This window comes from Ambystoma mexicanum, chromosome 12 (assembly GCF_040938575.1).
Source record: "Ambystoma mexicanum isolate Mex_15411 chromosome 12, UKY_AmexF1_1, whole genome shotgun sequence".
NCBI lineage: Eukaryota > Metazoa > Chordata > Amphibia > Caudata > Ambystomatidae > Ambystoma > Ambystoma mexicanum.
The window spans coordinates 303,902,609-303,923,744 of record NC_090936.1 but is presented as its reverse complement, the minus strand read 5'-3'; positions in this window follow the sequence as shown (position 1 = coordinate 303,923,744).

Below are 21,136 nucleotides of genomic sequence, written 5' to 3'. Positions count from 1 at the left end.
TTTAAAAAGAAAGAAAGAAGAGATGAAGAAGCGAACACAGGGAGAGACCAAGAACAGTGGCCAGTATCCAAAGACTAGTCAAAAAGAGAAGCACAAGGGTGTATGCAGCAGCCTATGTGAGAAGCAAGTTGATATATCAAACTTCTGATTTACTTAACCTTTTCAGTGTGGTTTCCAAAAGGTTTATAAGTGCAACATTGAGTTTGATATTTGTCCTTCCATACAGAGCCTCCCACCAAGACTCTGAATCTACACCATATAGTCTTTTTATTCGCTCATGAAAAATGAGCGTTCTCAAAGTTTTGAACTTTGGGCAAAAGAGGAATAAGTGTTTAAGAGTTTCCTGGCCCATCTTACAAAGGCAGCAGCGGTGATCTAGTTCCCTATTGCCATATCTATGTAGAGTTTCCCTCGTGCAAAAGATGTTTAACTGAAACCTAAGAAGTAGGTCTTTTTGCCTTACGTTAGGGAACTTCTTCAGGTATGACGGGGTCACATACAGAGCGCCTGTTAAGAATCCTCAAAGCGTGTGCACTTTCGACTTTGAACTTTTTGACTCAGTTTCACTCCAGTTATCTCCCTTCAGGATCTTTTTTACCAGCAAGGGATTTTTACACAGCGTTTATGTGGACGTCCCAAGGTTTTCTAGAATCGTTTGGCATTGATTCTCCCATACCGTCAAAACTGGATCTTGTCTTCCCGATTGCTTTTCTACCGGTACTCCAAATTGGGATGGGTAGGTGGGTAGGTTTGTCTTTCTGAATAGTACGAGCGAGTTCCAAACCACTCTTGTACAGAGTGATAGGAGACCCACTTCATGTCTCATTATAGCCATAGGCACGCACGCAGAGAGTCTCAAGACGTTTTTCCAAAAGAGGCCCTCTAGGAAAGATTTTCCAAGGGAGTCCTAGACAGGCCTCATTTGCATATGGAGTGCTGGGGCTACCTTTTGGTTATAAAATCTTATGATTGGGACAAGCAAGAACTGACAATACTTGCACCCAATCACCTTTGCCTGCGCAGTCCGATTTTTTACTTTTATCCTTAGATGATTTGCCCATAGGGCATCACAAGTGCTAGCACTTATTTTAACTCCAAGAAATATTATGCTCTCGGTTGGTCTCATCCGGATTATGTTCCACATCCCACTCAGTGTTTTCCTTTTCCTTCATTTTAGATTTTAAAAAATCATGATCTCTGATTTGCGTGCATTTATCTTTAGATCATTCACACAAACATACTGTTGTAAGAGATCAAGTTTTTGCTGGAGACTGATTGGCGTAAGCTCTAGTAAGACTACTTCATCAGTGTACAGTAGCCAGCCCACCTCTATATCATTTAACCTCAGTGAAAAGGACCTGCCCTGAGTTTAAATTTCCTTCATGTCTTCTATGAAGAATTTAAATAATGCTGGCACCATTAGGCATCCCTGTTTCAAGCCTTTGAAGGTGGGTATCATTTTAGCTAAAGATCAGGCTTGGTTGAGTCTGACTTGCATAGAGGTGCCGGTATATAGATCTTTTATTGCCGCAAGCAAACCATTCAGGCACCTTCTATTTTCCAGTTTTGACCAAAGAGTCTCTATATTTATACTATCAAAGGTGTGTCCCAAGTCGACGCAGGTTAGGTATATTTTGTTGGATCCCCTGAATGCTGTAATCTTCAGCAGGTTTATTAGTAGGAGGTACAGGCTGCATCCGACTTACTTGACAAATCCCGTCTTCCGACAGTCGTAACAACCCGCTTGAGTGATCCACTTGTTTAGGCGGTTAAGCAGGAGTGAGGCAAAGAGTTTCCCCAAGACATCTAATAGCACAATTGGCCAGTAGTTCTTGGGGTCATTTCTATCTCCCTTTTAAAAAATTGTCACCACTATGGCAGTTTTCCAGGACAGTGGGATCTGGCCTCTCACCACAATTCTCCTAAACAGCAACACACTAAAATCTGCCCAGTCCTCTGGAGCAGATTTTAACATCTCATTAGTCAGACCTTTGAAGCATGGACACGGGATCTGCTCATCTTATTAATTTGGGCTAAAATGTCTTCCCTGTCAAATGTGATGTTCCATCAGTACCTTGCAGTAATCAGTGCCTTATTGTCATGTTGGCTGTAAGGGGCATACAGCTTCCCAAAGAAAGTCACTGAGGTGTTTTCTGGAATGGGTTTGATTGCAAGACCTGAGTAGATGCACCTTTTTCATTAATAATTTGCCATAGGGTTCTAGTAATGTTCTAGTATAGTTCTTGTTTAGATCCCTAAAATCATTACTAACCATTAGATGTATCACATTAGGTTAAACCTTTACCTCATCCCTTTGAGAGCACTGCCATATAAAGACCCTCCTAGCCATGTGTCTTCAAGTAAACATGAAGGTGAATTCCAAATTCTAAATGCACTTTAAATTGAGCAACCCCGAGATTATGCTATTAATATACCTACACCATTCTCTTTACTCATTGATGTGTTTCTACTTACCTTGTATACACATGAAGTTTGAAGATTTATTGAGACTACTATTGTAAAAATACTTTCCGCTCCTGATGAAGGAAAATCATTCCCGAAACACATAGAGCTCATCAATGTTTATGTATATTGTTACTTTTTTTCACTACTTTTGTATTAAAACAAGACTGACTGACATTCATCAGCACTATACAAATCAGCTGAATTGCATTTAGTTTTTTTTAAATTGTTTACATCAACTTACAAGTATTGACTGAGTCTTCTCAGTACAAAGAGTGTGCAGGGGATGAGAGTGTGCTCCAATTTAGGACATTACTTTTCTCTTTGTTTAATCCATCTGGACATGTATACACAAGTAGAGCTTCAGAATTGTTGCAAGCTTCTAGTCCTGAAAGGAACCTATTGTAATGTTCCCACAAATAGACCAAACTATCTCAGAACAGAGAAAGACCAGGTACAAATCCACAGAACATGCCTCTAACTACCAAATGGATCTCTCTTGTCCAATAGACGTGATGTCTGGCTATTGCAAATACAAAGGAGACTTGGGTTTTCAGGGTTCACCCTTCACCTTTACCTTGCAGCAAAGGGCAGGAAAAGGACACCTCTATAGAGAGATCAGTTCAACAGCCCTGACACCAATGAAAACAAAAGGCCTTCAGAATTGGTGTTCGGTCAGAATGTTCCTGTAGCTGGTATAGACATTTCCTTGGCAGAAAGAAAGATGTGCATTCCCTATATAACTGGCAGGTGATATGTATTCCCCATTTCTATAGTGGACAGCATCCATCCACCAAATATGTAGATGATTGTCTGTAAAAGCAGTTCATATTTTTTTGTATGCTTACGGTTATAAGCAATGCTTATAAATAAACTTGTAAATTAAGGGCTATTTGATACAACCGCAAGAGGCCAAAGAGACTGTAAACTGAAATTCTAGTGTTATTGATTGTTGCAGAGATTGTATAGCTTATAAAAAGGAGGCCTATAATAAATGGGAAAGACTTTCTTGGTAGAGCAACAGGAATGATATGCATTTACTTTGTAAATTATTAAAGATGTCTGCTTCTTGCTTGCTGTCAAGATTAGAAAGGCTACCTGTCAAACTGCTTAGCATGCCTGTACTTTGTAAATATAGTAAAAATGACCATTGGACTACCTTTATTTCAAATAATGAACCATGCTACATTTGAAAGGCAGGCCCAGAACTGAAGTATTTTTTTTTCCCAAGGTATACATCAAGCCATGAAATTAAAAGCTTCAAAAATGGTATTTATCACCTGTCCCTATAATGCAGACAGCATGTGTAAAGATGATGTCCTTACAGCAAAAGTTGTAGTCATAGTCTAAATGAGATGCAATCATATGTAATGTGGTCTATTATTCTGCAATGTTAGTCATTTATTTCAAACTATATTGTGTTAAAAATTAAGAATCAGAAGAAAATGCTATTGAGTTTTTTTATTTCTGTAATATCTATATTGAAAATGGAAGGCCAACATGGCACAAAATTGAGAAATAAAACCCAGAATGGCTGAAATGAAAGATCAAAATCAAAACAGTATGAAAGTTTCAGTTTTCACTTGCAGGGGCATACTGAAGAGCTTGCAGGATTTCCAGTCAGATTGGAACATGTGGGAAGATTGTTACATGTCATAGTTATCCAAGATTGTTTTTAAGCCTAAAAGGCTACTCCATTGTATGCAAGGCAGGTTTTCAAAGCAGATAAGCTCTATATATTAACTTCAGGCATTCCTTGATGGAAAGAGATTTTAGCTTCAAAGAAGACCTTTCACATAAATCAGATCACACAAGATTGTAAAAATTGTGTTAACTCAAGAGGTCAATAAGAAGGTGATTGACATTCAGAGGCTTAGCACCAGACATTTGTCTTGGCTTAGTCGGTGAAATGTCATGGAGTCATCTGTCGAATTTGGACTTCCAGGGTCTTCATGCATTGCCTCTTCTTGAAGAGATAAGGTCTATCTCTGCAGAGGGCCAGCCTTCCCCAAAGAGTGTGACAGGCAGCTGGCTAGCCCTCTCAAAGATGAAGACCCAATGGGGGAAACACTTAGGGGAATAAAAGCCCCAATGGTCCACTGGTAAGAGTAGTAGTCTTGAGGAGACAAAAGGGGCTTCCAATAGAAGCAGGAAGGAAGATCCGGATGGTGTCAGATCCACATCCCTAGCGTCCATGTTGCAACACCAATTGGCTGAAGGCAAACATCAATGTTATGTACTGAGAGAAAAGTAATGGTATTCTCCCATTCAAACCCAGAGAATCCTCTATTCAGGGGGCCAGGGAAGGGCCATCGCTTTTGATTCCTACCCTGTGGGTTGATGAGCAAGGGAGGATCACCTGGGTAGGGGACACCGGGTTTTCCCTCAGGAGAATGCCCTAGGAGGGACGCAGTATTCTAATGGCAAAATAGGTGAAGGTGTCCCAGAAGCCTGTATAGGTTATGCAGGTCCCTTTACCACTAACCCCAGAGAGACACAAACTGGTTATCCCAAAACAACCCTGGGGAAAGGAGAAAGCAAGGTAAGACAAAGACATAATCTTAATCAATACTTCTTTGTTTTTCCCAGTTCAGATCATGGAAAGGGTTATACAGGTCCAGGGTCACATGGCCAGGTGAGAAATATAGAGCATAAATTAATACAGAAAGAATCGCCTTTTGTCACTGTTAGGGAGAATTCTCTGTTTAGGCTGAATTTCCCTACCTAGTGAGTCCCCCAGCAGCTTTGCTGGATTTCTGGGGTTTCTTTTTTTCTCCTGCCAAGAGTGGGACTCTTTTACCCTCACTCTTGGACATGTTGAAGTGTGTTTTCTTGGTTAAACCTTGTGTTGAATGGGCTATGGGGTCTTTTACTCCATAGGGCCTCATGTTTCTTGGGCACATTTTCGCTCCGGCTACTCTAAGAGTGGGCCCTGCCTAGTGACTTTTGCTCACCTGTGACTTTGTGCTTCTCTGAGCCTATTGCAAGTGTTCTGGACCTTAGAGTGGTGTGTTTAACCCATTTCTGTTTCTTTTTACCCCTTTCTTGAACCTACTAGAGTGTCATCTAACGTTAAGCGCTCACCTCTGTTTTAATTATGTGGTGTTAACTTAGAGTTGTCTAGATAGGAGTGAGGGTTGAAACTGCTCTCATTATAACTGTGTTTGAAGTGTTTGTACTATATTTTGCTAGAGTGATTTCAACTTATGTGTGTTCTTAAAAATAAATAACTATATACTTTTGAAACCAAGCTCTGGTCAGTGTTTGTTTGTGCTATTGTATTTGGGTACCTATTGTGTATACTTTACATACTGCCTAACTCTTCTTGAGGGAAGTCTGACTGCTCAGCCACAGCTACCAGGTAAATCTGGGTGGTGCGGACTGCTACCAAGTGGGTTTACTGCTATACCTGTAGTCTTAAATCTTTTGCAGTGTTCCCCAAGGGAACTGCACAGGTTTCTGCCTAACAGTCACCAAACTAGGGCAAGGGGATCCCTCCCTATCCTTTTACCAATCACCTTATATTGAGACTTCCGATGACTATCAATTCTTATCCCACCCCTTCTCCCTCTCCCCATTTCCACCAAATACTGAGACAAGGAAGAGGCAACTAAGTACAGTGGAGATTACCCATAGGAATAACATGGGGAAGGTAGGGGCAACCTACCCTAGAAAGAACTCGAGTTGTCCCACAAATGGAGTCAGGCAGGGTCAGGCAGTTAATAGTGATCATTTACACCTGACTTCACCTTGACTGATTTTTTCACTATAAAAGGTGTGGTTTCACACAGAGGGATGAACGAGTTGGAGAGCCATTTTGGACCAGAGAAGCCACGAAGCTGGGAGCTGCAGGAAGGAGGATCCAGAAGAGAGTGGCGTGCTGCAATGCTGGTCCAGTGTGTAAGGTGTGTTGCAGCGTGGCAGGGGAGCTGTGTCTTCTGAAAGCTGGAGTGAAGCAGCAGGGACCCTTGCTGGCAGAGTCTGTGTATTTGCTCATTCCCTTGGGCCATGTGCCGGGCCCAAAAATGTCTGAGGGGCAGGTGGAGAGACCCTGACCTCGACCCAAAGCATCCCAGAGAAACTGTTCGCCAACGCTATGCTACCGTTGAGTTTCGTGTGACAGAGAGAAACTCGGGAGCATGCGGGTGGTTTGAGCAGGAGACAGAAGAAAAGCAAGAGTAATAAAAAGGCACAAAGTGGAAAGTAGAAAGAGAGAAAGCAAGTAAAGCAAGTGAAAAATAGTAGCAGAAGAGAAACGGTGCACACGGCGCAGAAATAAAAGTGGACAGAATGTAAAGTGATTTGAAAGAAAGGGCAAGAGGCCCACATGTAAAACGGAGAGAGAACAAGAAGCAAAGTAAGAGGAGAGTGTGAGGGTGCAAGAGAAAGTCAAGAGAGGGCAAGTGGCCCGCGAGGAAAGCAAGAAAAGGTACAAGATAGCACTGAGAACGAAAGTGACATTTTAAAGTTGCCAGGGGGCATGGCAGAGGAAAAGAAGTGCAAGAGGGGCTCAGCCAAGGACAGATGTGAATTAAATAGAATTGTGCAGAAAGCACCACAAAGCAGGAAGGTGAAAGAGACACAGGAGAAGTGTAAAGCAGAGTATAGAGTGGAGAAAAACAGTGCAATTGTGCACTCCAAAGTGAAAGGAATAATAGGCAATGCAAGCTAGCAATTTAAATACTTGAAGATAGAAGGTACCAAACAAAAGTGCAAGTCAGAAAGATAGAGAGGGTCAAAGAGTCAGAGTGATTGCCCTAAGGAAAAGCAAAGAGCCTGGAGTTTTCGAAAAGCCTCTGATTCTACCCCATGAAAACTCTTTATCTAAAGAAAGCTGTAAATAAGGGAAAGGCACATCCACACAACTGAATTTGTGTTTGGAATTAGAGGGACCTATGCTTGGGAAAGACACCCTGAGATGCCTAAAAGGTACTGTGATCTTTTTTTTATTTTGAAACTTGGAAGAAGCCTGTGCCTAGGGAAGGGAAACCCGAGAGGCCTGCTCAAGAAAATATATTTTGGTGCATATCAAAAACTGGAAGTGGCCTGAGCCTGGGGAAGGGAACCCTGAGAGGCCTACTTGAGAAATCAAAGTACATCCTGGTAAAACTGACTTTTTTGTTTGAAAGCTGTAAGGGGCCTGAGCTTGGGGAAGGGAACCCTAAGAGGCCCGGCCCAGTTGGAGACTTATTGGTTTGCTTTATACTACTTTATACTATTGAATGAATGGAAGATTGGGCAATGGGCTCACTAGTATCTGGAGTTTGATAGATAAGTGCTGTATATCTTACTGCAGTGTCTACAGTTGCCATGTGTGGTGACTAAAGTCGTGGCCCTGCAGAAAAAGGAGAATACATGGTCATGACATTGTTGCAAAAATAAACAAATTATGTAGGACATAACACGTTTATTCGCATTTCCTAATTGCACAATGCATTCCAAAAAACACCATTTAATTGTTGTTACCAAGCATCTATGTTAAACAAATATTGCTGCTTCACCTCATAATTAATTGTACTGCATAGGTATCGTATTGAAGGTTGACACCTATCGTTATACATGATTGAGAGAGGTCACTAACCAGAGTGACATCCACTTGACTCTGCCACTGTTCAGATTGGGACTACTAGGTCCAACGTTAAAGGAGCACTGAACCGCTTGTTAGTCTGTGGTCCACTCTGTCTGTCTATAATGCTGGAAAGACAAGAGAGAAACAGAGGGTGTGGGAGCAATGAATAGCTCTGGTCAGTTAACCATATGATTTTGTGTCTACATAGCAACGATTTGTGCTCAGCCATCTCTATTCTCTTTGTGAGTGAAAGATCGACTCACTTTCAAGTACCCAGCCTACTCCTTGCTGACTATGGCCCATCCTTACCTTATCGATTGGTCTCACTTGAATTTTAGTGATCAACGTCAGTCGGTCCTCGGTCTAAATTTGTCGGACCGGCATTACAAACGAAAAATGCTTGCTGTTGGCCGTGTATTGTCCCTAACTGGTCATATGATTTACGCGTCAGTCAAGCAAGTCAGGCATTCTTGGATATTGCATTCGTTAGAGCAGAGAGACTGTGACTTTGGATCTGATGTTATCAACTTTGATTTTGCTTATTAAAAAATTCACATCCGCATAGCGCTTTTTCCATAATTGTTCAGTATAACTGGATGTAATAGTAAAAAAGGTTGCCACTATTTCTCTCTGCCTGCATATCTGGTGCCTGTGTGCCAATCAGGCATAGGACGGGAACTGGCATGATAAGGGTGGTGGGTATGTTTATTTTGGGGGGGTGTTCTGTACTCGACAAGCCTGTCGATTGGTAGATAATCCAACCGATGGATGCAATGTCACTCTTTATCCCTTGATAGAATTTAAGCTATTATTTCCCCCCTGCATGGGTGTTCTAAGTCAGTCTATTGGAGCATCGCCAAAGTTCGCCAGGGTATGGCCTCATTTAAGCCCAAAAGGTCTGTGTGGGGACAAAATATCCTGTTCTGTTCCCACATGGACTTTATGTCGCCTCCCCTCCAAGGACAAATCACCTTCTCAGTTATTGTCCAATGAATGTCAGTTGGTGCGTGTCGATGTTGTTGGAAATGTGCCACCATGGGTGCATAGTCATGTCCAAATCTGATGCATGACATATGTTCTTGAATACGTTTTTTTAATCGGTCTACTTATCATCCCAATGTACCTCAACTGGCATGGACACTTGATTAGATAGACTATATTCATAGTGTTGCAATTTGTAAAAGACTTTTGTTTCCATGGTGTTTTGAGATCAAGATCTAGAGTTTGTGTGTGTGTTGTCAGAGAACATAAGTTCATTGTACACACAGAGAATGTCCCAAGGGTGTGTCAGTATCCCACAGCATACCTTGGCACTCAATCGGGTCTGGTGGTTAGTAAGATTGGACTAATTTGTCATGTAGATTTTTCCACATTTAATTGCAAATCTAGGTGTCGGTAGATTTGAGGACCCAACATTTCAGCCATAATTTAAGGATCTCTCTTTTGCTCTTTTTACTCTTGTCTGAATGGCTGAATACCGCTGTGATCAGCTGTTGCCCCTCTGGCTTCTTGTTTTGCTGCAGCGGGATGTCTCTAGGAATATGCCAAGCTCTTTTCCTAGCATATTTGATCATATTGACAGGGTATCCAATATTTCTAAGACGATGGGTCAACACAGTGGCCTGTGTGTCATATTCTTTGAGTGTGGAGCTATTCCTTCCATATCTCAGAAATTACCACAACGGTTAAATTATTTTGAAGGCTTTTAGGATGGAAACTAGACTATTCCAACATGGAATTCAGATCTGTTGGTTTTCAGAAAATGGTAGTCGTGAGATTCCCATTTATATCTCGAATCTCTACATCGAGAAAGTGAATTACCTCCTTGCTTATGTTGTGGGGGAATTTTAGGTATCTATTTCTAGAGTTGAGCCATTCCATAAATTCAAAAAACGTTGTGTTATCTCCAGTAAACACAACTAGTAAGTTGTCCATGTATCTCATCCATAAAGTGATCTGATTTCCATAAGGGATCCCTTCTCTATAGATGTGTTTATTCTCAAAATCAGCCACATATAGATTGGCCAGCGCGGGTGCAAATGTTGCCTGCGTAGCGGTACCAGAACATTGTTGGTTAAACATATTCTTATACATAAAGATGTTTATAGTTAGTGCAATTTCTGCAAGTTGTATAATAAACATGAAAGGGATCTCCAAAGCAGGTGTAAGGTCTTGGGGTATCTTGTCAATTATCATTGGTGTCCCCATCTGTGGAATGTTAGTATACAGTGATTTGATAGCAATTGTTATCAGGAACTGAGTTTGTGGATTACATTGTAATTATTTAACTATGTTGAATATACCTGTGGTATCTTTTAGATAAGAACACATCTTAGGGACTTCAGATTTGAGGAAAAAGTCCACAAATTGGGATAGCGGCTCTAAGATAGAGTTGATACCAGCCACTGTTCATCGACCTACTGGTGGAGAAATGCTTTTGTGTACCTTTGGCAATGTATAGAATGTCGCAATCCTGTGATGTTTGGGGCATAGGAATTCAGCTTCTTTCGAGCTGATGTGTCCTTCACATAGTGCCTCCGCCACTATTCCTGTGATCAATGTTCTTAAGTTGTTTGTCGGGTCCCCGGCAATTTTTGGTAATTATCTCAATTGCTCAGCAAGGATGTTACCATTTTTTCATAATCTGTGATGTTACAATTGCTCCCCCTTTGTCAGCCTGCTTGATAATGATGTCATTGTTATTACTCACATTTTTCAGTGCTGCACGTTCTGTGTTGGATACCTTCTGGAATGAACAATTGGGTTATTTTTCAATTTCTACCAATATTTTAACTATGGCCTTTTCAAACGTGGTGGATTCTACATTGATGACGTTCGGGTAACATGTGGATCAGGAATGTAGACCAGTGACATCTTTTTGCTGTTCAGTTTCTTCCGTGTTTTCTTTCTCAACAAAATATTGCTTTAGTCGAATATTACACATAGCGCGGGCTAAGTCTATACTTGTTTTAAAGGGATCATAGTATGCTGACGGGACAAAATGTAGGCCCTTTTGTAGGACTTCAAGTTCCTCATTCGACAGTGGATGGGTGGACAGATTGATCACTAATAGTTCTGTTGGGGAAAGAGTCCTCTCCCTCGACTCCTTGAGATTCTGGGGGAGTTCTGATCTTGTCCTCTCCTGCAGCCTCTTCCTCTGCCTTGTGGGTACAAAAAAGGTCTCTTGACTTGGTTTTGTCCTCTTTGATTCGCTCTGACTTGAAATTGGACATGTCTGTCTCTGGACTGATCTCGGTTCCTAGAGGAATTTCAGTCATCGCCTCTTGAGGTGCTGTGTCTGCTATCATCATGCATCTTTTTATTCAGATTCGGCTCTTTGAAACCTTTTATCATGGAGTCCAGATCAGTGCCGGTGAGACTCTGAGGTAGACCAGGCAGCCCGTCAGCAAGCTGTAAGGAAGAGGAGGGAGAGATGGAGAGAGCAGAAGGCTAGGTTAGCAGGGTAGAGAGGGAGCGAAGGAAGAGGAGAAGAGGAAGGTCTTGAGGAGTTTCCAGAACTTAAGAAGGTCAGGATCAAAATGGAGGGTGGCAGAGAGGCTATTCCAGAGGGAGGCACCAGCTGAGGATTAGGATCTCCCTCCAAATCTCTGCTTGGAGAACTGGCTCACTCGCAGAAGGTTGGAGGTAGAAGAGCGCAGGGCTCATGAGAGACAGTATTTAGGTAGGCAGCATTGCAGGTAGGTAGGTCCCAGGCCCCAGAAAGCTTTTTGGACAATGCAGAGGGGCTTGAACTTGATCATTGCAGCCACGGGGAGCCATTGAAGAGATTTCAGTGCCGGAGAGATGCGGTACCTGGGCTTGAGGTTCTGTTCTGTTCTAGATGAGTTGCATAGGGGGCAGGGCAGGGCAGAAGAAGGGAGGTTGAGGAAGAGGATAATGCAATAGTTCAGCCTAGCGAGAACCAAGGCTCTGGAGACAGTGGCCACTGGGGGAAAGTGAGAAAAGGAAGAGTACCTCTGAGGAGGTGTAGCTGATAGTTAGACTTTTAAGAAATGCCAGAAATGTGAGAGGAGAAGGAGAGAGTGGAGTCAAAGATGACCTTTAGATTTTTTGCCTCGCAGGTGGGTGCGGGCACAGGACCAAGGGAGGCCAGCCAGAGCAAAAGTGGGAAAGCAGGAGCATTGGTCCCAATGTGAATGGCCTCAGTTTTACTGGCGCTGAGGTAGAGGTCATTTGCGGCACACAATGACTGAATAGCGGTACAGACAATCAGATATGAGCGAGGAGAAGGATGCGGCTGAAAAGAAATTATTATTCATTGAGCGCATAATTAAAATAAATATGTATTCTTTCTATCCCCCCGGCATGGTTCTTGGCTCACAGTGGGCTCGGGGGGGGGGATTTATGAGGCTCTATATGAGTCTTCAATAAGGTCAGCTCTTAAAGAAAACTTAAGCGAAGTATAGTAGGGCTCCCTGATTGGGGGGTCGAAGGAACTCCACAAGTTAAGGGCGGTCTCTCAATATAACGCTACAAGAGGATAAGTCCAACTGATATCACTTCTGTGTCAGAGGATGTTCAAAAGCACCAAACTCTCATTGTTCTAGTGTTGGAGAAAACAAACATTCAACTTACAATCCTTCTGTAATGGGGGTGCCCAAGGTCCCAGAACTCTTGTCATTGTACAATTTCTCACACACAATGAGATGATGGTGTAAAATACCTTTTGGGTTATGCTTATTTTGATATCAAACACCTGTGGCAGGGGCAGTGCAAGCTGGAGCAGAATAGCCTCAAGATGACAGACCTGTCAACCATTCATATTTGCAGAGAGTTCAGAATAGTAACTATATTTGCATGCCTGTGTGTCTGAAATGTTTTAGGACAGGTAAGTGTAAGACTGACTTGGAAATAGCCACAAGCAATGGTCTGCCTTCCCCGGCTTACTGCAGCAGCCCCAACATCATAACAGACAGCTGGGATTCTATTGGATCCAATGAAGCAGACTGTTTTTTTTTTTTTAACCTGGCTGCTGCATAGCATAAAATGAACTTAAATCAAAACAATGATTTTTATATTACACAGCAAGCATGGAACATAACAAATGTTGCTTTATTTTTGATCTAGTGGAAACATTTTGAGATAATATTGATAGAGAGAAAAGCTGTCTGTTTAATTCTGAATTATCTAAGCAGTAGAACTGCTTCTAAGATCTCCCCGTGACGGCCATGCAAGTGTAGGATATCACAAACTACTTCATGAATCTGTAGCTGAATCATGTTTGCACGGCCACCTGTGAGACCAGCTTCTGAATGGCTCTGCAAATCAGCTCCACGTTCTGTTTCAAAGGGAAAACACCAAGCTATGCTTTCTATAAAGTAGACTACTCCATATTTAGAAACATGCATCATGTGTAACATAATTCTAAATGAAAAGGGAGTAATGTTGTACATTTGCTTGTGACTGTATTCATTACTGCAAAATCGTTTTTATTACCAATTTTTCAAAATGGCTGCCTTGCACGTTGTAGGCTTCCATAATGTCTTCTGTGTGAGACTCCCGGTTTCACTTAGTTCTCTACACAAACTCATACCATCTGTCCTGCCCCCCAAGTCTGTATTGTCCCGAAGCCCCCCAACCAAATGATAGCATGTATGAGCATTCCAAGCCCAAACAGGCCCCTCCATTTGTTTTGAGACATGGCTACTGATGTGCTGCCACCTGACTTATTCTTTCAAAAATACACCATTTCCATTCCACACCATTTTCTAATCACCACACTGACAGGCTTTAGCGTACTGCTAATATTTTATTTATAAACCTTGAATTGTTCACAAACTTCTTTTTTCATTTTATTGAGCATGTGTAAGGTGTTTTACAAAAGAATTGTGTTTCAAGCGCCACAATGCTAAATGGGAAGGGAATATGGCAAATAATACAATGGTAAAAACAGTAATATACAGTTGTGGTCCTACTGGTGGCACTCGGCTGTGCAAGTGCATTGAGGAGAAGTGCAGGGGAAGGGAATGGAAGGGGGAACAGAGGAGTGGACAAGTGCTGGAGGAGGGCCCAGGAAGGAAGTGCTGAGGGGAGTCAAGGAGGAGAGCCTCATGCTAATTGCTGGTCAGGCGACTCTCAAAGGTGGGATGTGGAGCCACCAAGCAGGGGCACCAGGGCAGTGCAGTGGGGAGGATGGGTGCTGGTATTGCCTGTGAGGAAGGGCCTGGGATCCTGGGAGATTCATGAGGATCAGGCCACCGGTCACAGCGCCAGTTGAGTGATTAGCAGGGAAGGGAAAGAGGGATTGAGGTAGAGAGGAAAAGCGCTTTGAGCAGTTTCTGGAACTGAAGGAGGTCCGGTTCAAGACTGAGAGGAGCAGAGAGGCTGTTCCAAAGGGAGGCACCCGCCAAGGAGAGACACCTGCCCCCAATCTCTGCTTGGAGAAGCGTTTGACAGTCAGAGAGTTGGAATTAGAGGAGCGTAGGGCTCCAGCAGGGGAGTACTTAAGGAGGGAAAGTTGGAGATAGCCTGGTCACAGGCCCCAGAAGGCCTTGTGGATAATGCAGATGGTCTTGAATTTTATCCTTGCAGCCACTGGGAGCCAGTGAAAATATTTTAGGGCTGAGAGATACAGTCCCTGGGCTTGTGGCCAAGGAAAGGTCTTGCAGCCCTGTACTGGATTAGCTGGAGGGGACAAAGGGAGGAAAGAGGGAGATTGAGAAAGAGGCTGTGACAGTAGTCCAGCCTGGAGAGGACCGGAGCTCTGGAGACATTGATCCTCTGGGGGAAGGTGAGAAAAAGAAGAATGTGTCATGATCTCTGCTTCCAAAAGATCAGGACTTGCCCGACTCCCTTGAGAGCAGACCCATAACCCCGGTTCCGATTGCCAGCCAGTCCCAATTGGGACCTTTTGGACCCTGTCCTGGCGCCAGTGGCACCAGGCTCATAAAGATGCCCAGTCCCAGCGCTGGAAGCGCCGGGCTCATAATGCTTGGGTGGACTTACCTGCAGCAGACCATGCTGCTTACTTATCTGCCAGTTGAACCCCTGATCCTCTTCTGTTTGGGCTACTTTGCCTGTTGGGTGGGGCAGGAGCCACTCCCTAGGTTCAGAACACTGGAACTCTTCTGGAAAGCAGGAACTCTTTTCTTACCTAGGCGTGGCTGTGGAAGGAGACACTTAAGCACTACAGGAGGCTATTTAAACCACACCCGATGGATGAATCTTGCTTTGTGTTATTCTGCATTCTCTGCGGCAGAACGCTCATCGTGTCTTCTGCTTCTGATCCTGGGCCTAAGGGAACAAAGGCTTACCATCCTGGAATCCAGTCTTCAGCAGCACCTGTAAAGACAAAGAAAGAACAGGTTAGCACTACGGTCTTCAGTGGCAGCGCATCTCTTACCTGGTCCATCGGCTGTCACCAACGCCTCGCGCTGCATTCTGGCATCTGAAGACAAAGGCTTACCTACTCTTTGCATGCTCCGGAGGTCTTCGCACTGCATTCCGGCATCTGAAAGACAAAAGCTTACCAGCTCTTCGCACGCTCCGGAGGCCTTCGGCGCTGCATCCCGCATCTGAAAGACAAAAGAAGGTGCGTTTAAAGACATTGGGCAACTTTATTACTCACGTGCCATTACTCCTTCCCACGCCGAATCCAGTGGGCATTCCAGCACCTTTCAGCTTCTCTAAAGCTCCAAACTTGTACCTGCAAGATAAAAGGGACAGTTAGTGCGCATCGTGAAGCAGGCTACAAGCGCTTACTTACGTGCTTCCAGGCGCTTCTATTCCTCACGCGGGTTCGATCCTCAACTCTCATCAGCCCGCCATCCGCCATCGCCGGAACCCTGCAAAACAAGAGATATCATTACAAAAGACTTTTAAGACATTTGAGGTGCCCAGAACTTACCGTTCGTGCAGTTAACGACAGACAGCAGTCCTCTGAGGTCAAGAGGCCTGCACCCTTATCCAGTGAAGAAACTGGTTACGGCACCCTGCCCCGAGGCAGATGGAGAGCTCGGCGTTCACTTACCTAAGGTGAGGGCGTTAACCTTTGGGGTTCTACAGGAGAAGAGAAAGGGAAGAGGAGAGAGGCACCCAATAACCCCAGTTCATTAATCCCATATTTTCTATCTGCAGACATCTTACTCTTCGAGTCAGACATACAGTGCACAGAGGTCCAGCCCAAAGAGCCAACCGTGTGTTACACATCACCTTTGAAGATACGGCATTCACCCAGTCAAGACCGGCGCCTCTGCGGGAATCAGGTGAGCGTTACAGAACACAAAGCCTACCGCAAAACTCCCACCCAGGCGCTATGGAAACCTCGGATACCGACCAGCTAGCCCAGTTACTTGGGGAACTAAGAGCAGAAGTGCATGCAGCCCGTCAGGAAACGAATGCTCTAAGAAGGGAACTGATTATTTCCAAGGAGCGAACAGACGATCTCGCTAGACAATTGCTACAGTCCCAAGCCGGACAAACTCCGTTACCCACTTCAGGGGCAAATCTTCCTTCAACATCCTCTACGAACCCAGTGCAGATCAACCTACCTGGGAATGTACCTCTGGCTCCGCCCGAACGATTTTCTGGTGACCCAAAGAGGTTTGCAGCATTTATTAATCAGTGCCGGTTGCACTTCTTATGCCGGCCAGCAGCCTTTCCAACTGATCAAGCTAAGGTAGCTTTCGTGCTTTCGTACCTTAGTGGCAATGCGGCAGACTGGTCGATCCCTCTAGTTAAACAAGATGATCCGGTTCTCCATGATTTACAAGCTTTTCAGCTCAGTATGGAAAAACTGTTTGCAAGACATTCACAGGGGCAGGCCTTGGACAATGAGCTCCTTTCATTGCGACAGGGTAATCAAGACCTTTTGGCTTATATTGCGTCTTTCAACAGACTGATAGTGGAAACTCGATGGCTTGAGGACAAAAGGATTACGCTGTTTTACAGAGGTCTACGTGGAGAGCTCAAAGATGTGTTAGCCCAAGTAGTGAATCCCCCGCAAGACTGTTCGGACTATATTGACTTAGTCGTTCAAATTGACCACAGACTGCAGAACAGGAAGGCCGATCGTTCCAAGTTTGATGCTCGAGTATTTTCCAAACCACCAACTCCTACCAAAGGAGTAGACTCCGGGGAACCCATGCAAATAGGGGGCCTGAAAGGACCACTAACACAAAAGGAGCGGGAAAGGAGAAAACAGCTGCAATTATGCCTCTATTGCGGAAACTCGGGGCACTTTCTTCGAGACTGTCCGGTGAAACCAGCCAAGAAGGCAGTAGGAGCTGCAGTTACCAGGGTCACAAACTCTGAGCAGGGAAACAACCTCGCCCGACAAGAATAGAGGTCCTCTTGCCGAGCGTTAAAACCAGTTCAGTGACCTCGCATTTCGTGATACCTATGGTCCTCATTAGCCCTGAACATCCGGATCGATTACATGCGATTGAAGCTTACGTCGACAGCGGTGCCATCGGCAATTATGTGGATCATGAAATGGTTTTGAGGATGAATCTGACTCTTTGTCCAAAGGCTGTAAAGGACGTCATTACTACGGTGGATGGTACGGAGATAGCCTCCGGACCAGTAAAGCATACCACCCAAGAAGTGACGCTAGTAAGTCAAGATGGACACATGAGAAGATCGTGTTCGATGTGATCAAGGCCCCTCAGTTCCAGATTATTCTAGGAATTCCTTGGTTAGAGAAGCACAATCCTCAGATCGATTGGCGAGCAAGAACGGTTCAGTTTCCAGAATGTGTCTCTACTTGTCACCCTCGACCTGGTGTTGCACTGGCAGCAATTTCCTCGGAGGCTCCCCAGTTACCTCCTGAATACCTAGAATTCCAAGATGTTTTCCGGAAGGATCAGGCTAACTCTCTACCTCCTCATAGGTCTTATGACTGCCAGATAGACCTGATACCTGGATCTACTCCTCCTTGTAGTAGAATTTATGCCCTCACCGAGCCTGAGAATCTTCACCTCCGACAATACCTGGATCAATACCTAGCGAATGGGTTTATTCGTCCTTCCAAGTCCCCTGCTTCCTCAGCTTTGTTCTTCGTTCCAAAAAAAGAAGGGGACCTTAGAACTTGTATAGATTATCGCGCCCTGAACCAGATCACCGTTAAGAATAGATATCCGTTACCTTTGATCCCTGAACTCCTGGACCAAGTCAGAAAAGCATGCATATATACAAAGCTGGATCTTAGAGGAGCCTACCACTTGGTACGAGTAAAAGAGGGCGATGAATGGAAGACTGCCTTCCGCACCAAGTATGGGCTATTTGAATATCAGGTCATGCCCTTCGGACTTTGCAATGCCCCGGCCGCCTTTCAATATTTTATGAACAATGTCCTCAGAGAGCTCATAGATGTGTGTGTTGTTGTTTACATTGACGACATCCTCGTTTATTCTTCATCGGAAACTGAACATCGGAAACACGTGAAAATGGTCCTCGAGAGATTGCGTCAACACAAACTTTTCGCTAAATTGGAAAAATGTGTTTTCAACGTGACTGAAGTTGAATTCTTGGGATTCATATTATCACCTAGCGGAGTGCGTATGGATTCAAAGAAGGTCGATGCAATTCTCAAATGGCCATCGCCATCCTCCGTAAAAGGTGTTCAAAGCATGTTAGGCTTCGCTAACTTTTACCGCAGGTTTATCCCCGAATTCTCTCGAATAGTCCAGCCCATCACCGCCTTGTTAAAGAAAAACAAACGTTTTGAATGGTCTAACGAGGCGGAACAAGCTTTCCAGAATTTGAAGACTAGATTTATCTCTGCACCGATCTTAAAACATCCTCGCCCAGAACTCCCCTACATCGTTGAAACTGATGCTTCGAGCCTTGCCATGGGGGCAGTTCTATCACAAAAGGACCCAGTAACCAATCAGTTGCATCCCGTGGCATTTTGGTCCCGCAAATTCTCGCCTCCTGAAATCAATTACACTATTACTGATAAGGAACTTCTAGCTATCAAGTCCGCCTTTAAGGCTTGGCGGCATTATCTTCTGGGGGCCCGACACACCGTTACTGTGATTACAGATCACCGAAACCTGCAATATTTGAAAACCGCAAAAGCTCAATCCTCTAGGCAACTCTGTTGGGCACTATTCTTTGCCGAGTTTGACTTCATAATTACCTATCGACCTGGTACAAAAAACGGTAAAGCTGATGCCCTTTCTCGGATGGGAGTGGAAGAACATTTGATCAATCCTAAACCTGTACCTATCATTCCCGAACAAAGAATTCTAGGTGTAATCGCCACACAATCCATAGAGGAAGTTAAGGATAAAGCCAGGCTACTGGTAACTCCAGCAGACATACAGAATTGGCATCTGCAGGGAAAGGACTTTACGGTGAAGGACAACCTATTATATTTCCAAGAACGGTTGTACCTGCCCAGCACAGATTTACAGAAAAAGGTAATCTCTTGTTATCACGATTCTTTAATGGAAGGACATCCCGGTATGACCAAGACCTCGGAAAAGATCAAGCGCTACTTCTGGTGGCCGTCTTGGAAAAAAGATATCAGAGACTTTATAATGTCCTGTGGAGTATGCGCCCAAAACAAGAGTCAAAAGGAAAAACCAGCCGGCCTCTTACGCCCTATTGACATCCCGCCTCGCCCTTGGCATACGCTTTCTATGGACTTCATCACCGATCTACCTCCATGCTCCGGATACAATACGATCCTAGTAATCGTGGACCTATTCTCCAAGATGGCGCATTTCATTCCACTCAAAGGCTTACCAACAGCAGCAACTCTGGCCCGAGAATTTCTCGAAAACATCGTCCGACTGCACGGTTTTCCTTCAGTTCTAATTTCGGATCGAGGTAGTCAATTTATTTCTCATTTTTGGCGAAGTTGCTGTCGGTCGGCTCAAATTGATGTGAGACTTTCGACCAGCCACCACCCTCAAACCGACGGACAAACCGAGAGGACCAATCAAACTCTGGAACAGTATTTGCGCTGCATGCTACAACAAACTGAAAAAACTTGGAAAGATATCCTTTGGATAGCCGAATATGCCTACAATAACTCTGTCCACTCAGGAACTGGGAAGACCCCATTTTTTCTTTTATACGGTAGTCACCCTCGAACCTCGGAGTTGGATCCACTCCAAGATCTTGGAACACCAGCAGTAGACCATCTGCATTCTACAATCACCCAAGCCTTTAAGGAAGCCGTTTCTCACCTTCAAAGGGCTAAAGAACAATACAAGAAAGGAGCAGACCAACATCGGAAGGAAGCCCCCCAATATCAAGTAGGAGATCAAGTCTGGTTATCCACCAAATATCTACCTCTAAAAGGACCACGCATATTCAACCCAAGATACCTTGGTCCCTATTCCATCACTACCATAGTAAATCCAGTAGTGGTCAAGTTGGACTTGCCCCCTCACATGAAGATACATCCGGTCTTCCACGTCTCTCTATTAAAACCCGTGCAACCTCAAACCTGACTAACTACATCTCCAAAACCTATTCTAGTTGATGGTGAACTGGAGTTTGAAGTCAAAGCATCCTGGATTCCAAGATCTCCAAATCTAAACTATTTTACCTGATTGACTGGAAAGGCTACGGTCCCCAAGAAAGATCCTGGGAACCTGCAGAATATGTCCACGCGCCTCGTCTAATCAAAAGATTTCATCGAACATTTCCTAACAAGCCCAAACCCCCGGAGAAGCCCGGTTTGGGAGGGGCCTTGAGGGGGGGTGCTGTCATGATCTCTGCTTCCAAAAGATCAGGACTTGCCCGACTCCCTTGGAAGCAGACCCATAACCCCGGTTCCGAGTGCCAGCCAGTCCCAATTGGGACCTTTTGGACCCTGTCCTGGCGCCAGTGGCACCAGGCTCATAAAGATGCCCAGTCCCAGCGCTGGAAGCGCCGGGCTCATAATGCTTGGGTGGACTTACCTGCAGCAGACCATGCTGCTTACTTACCTGCCAGTTGAACCCCTGATCCTCTTCTGTTTGGGACTACTTTTCCTGTTGGGTGGGGCAGGAGCCGCTCCCTAGGTTCAGAACACTGGAACTCTTCTGGAAAGCAGGAACTCTTTTCTTACCTAGGCGTGGCTGTGGAAGGAGACACTTAAGCACTACAGGAGGCTATTTAAACCACACCCGATGGATGAATCTTGCT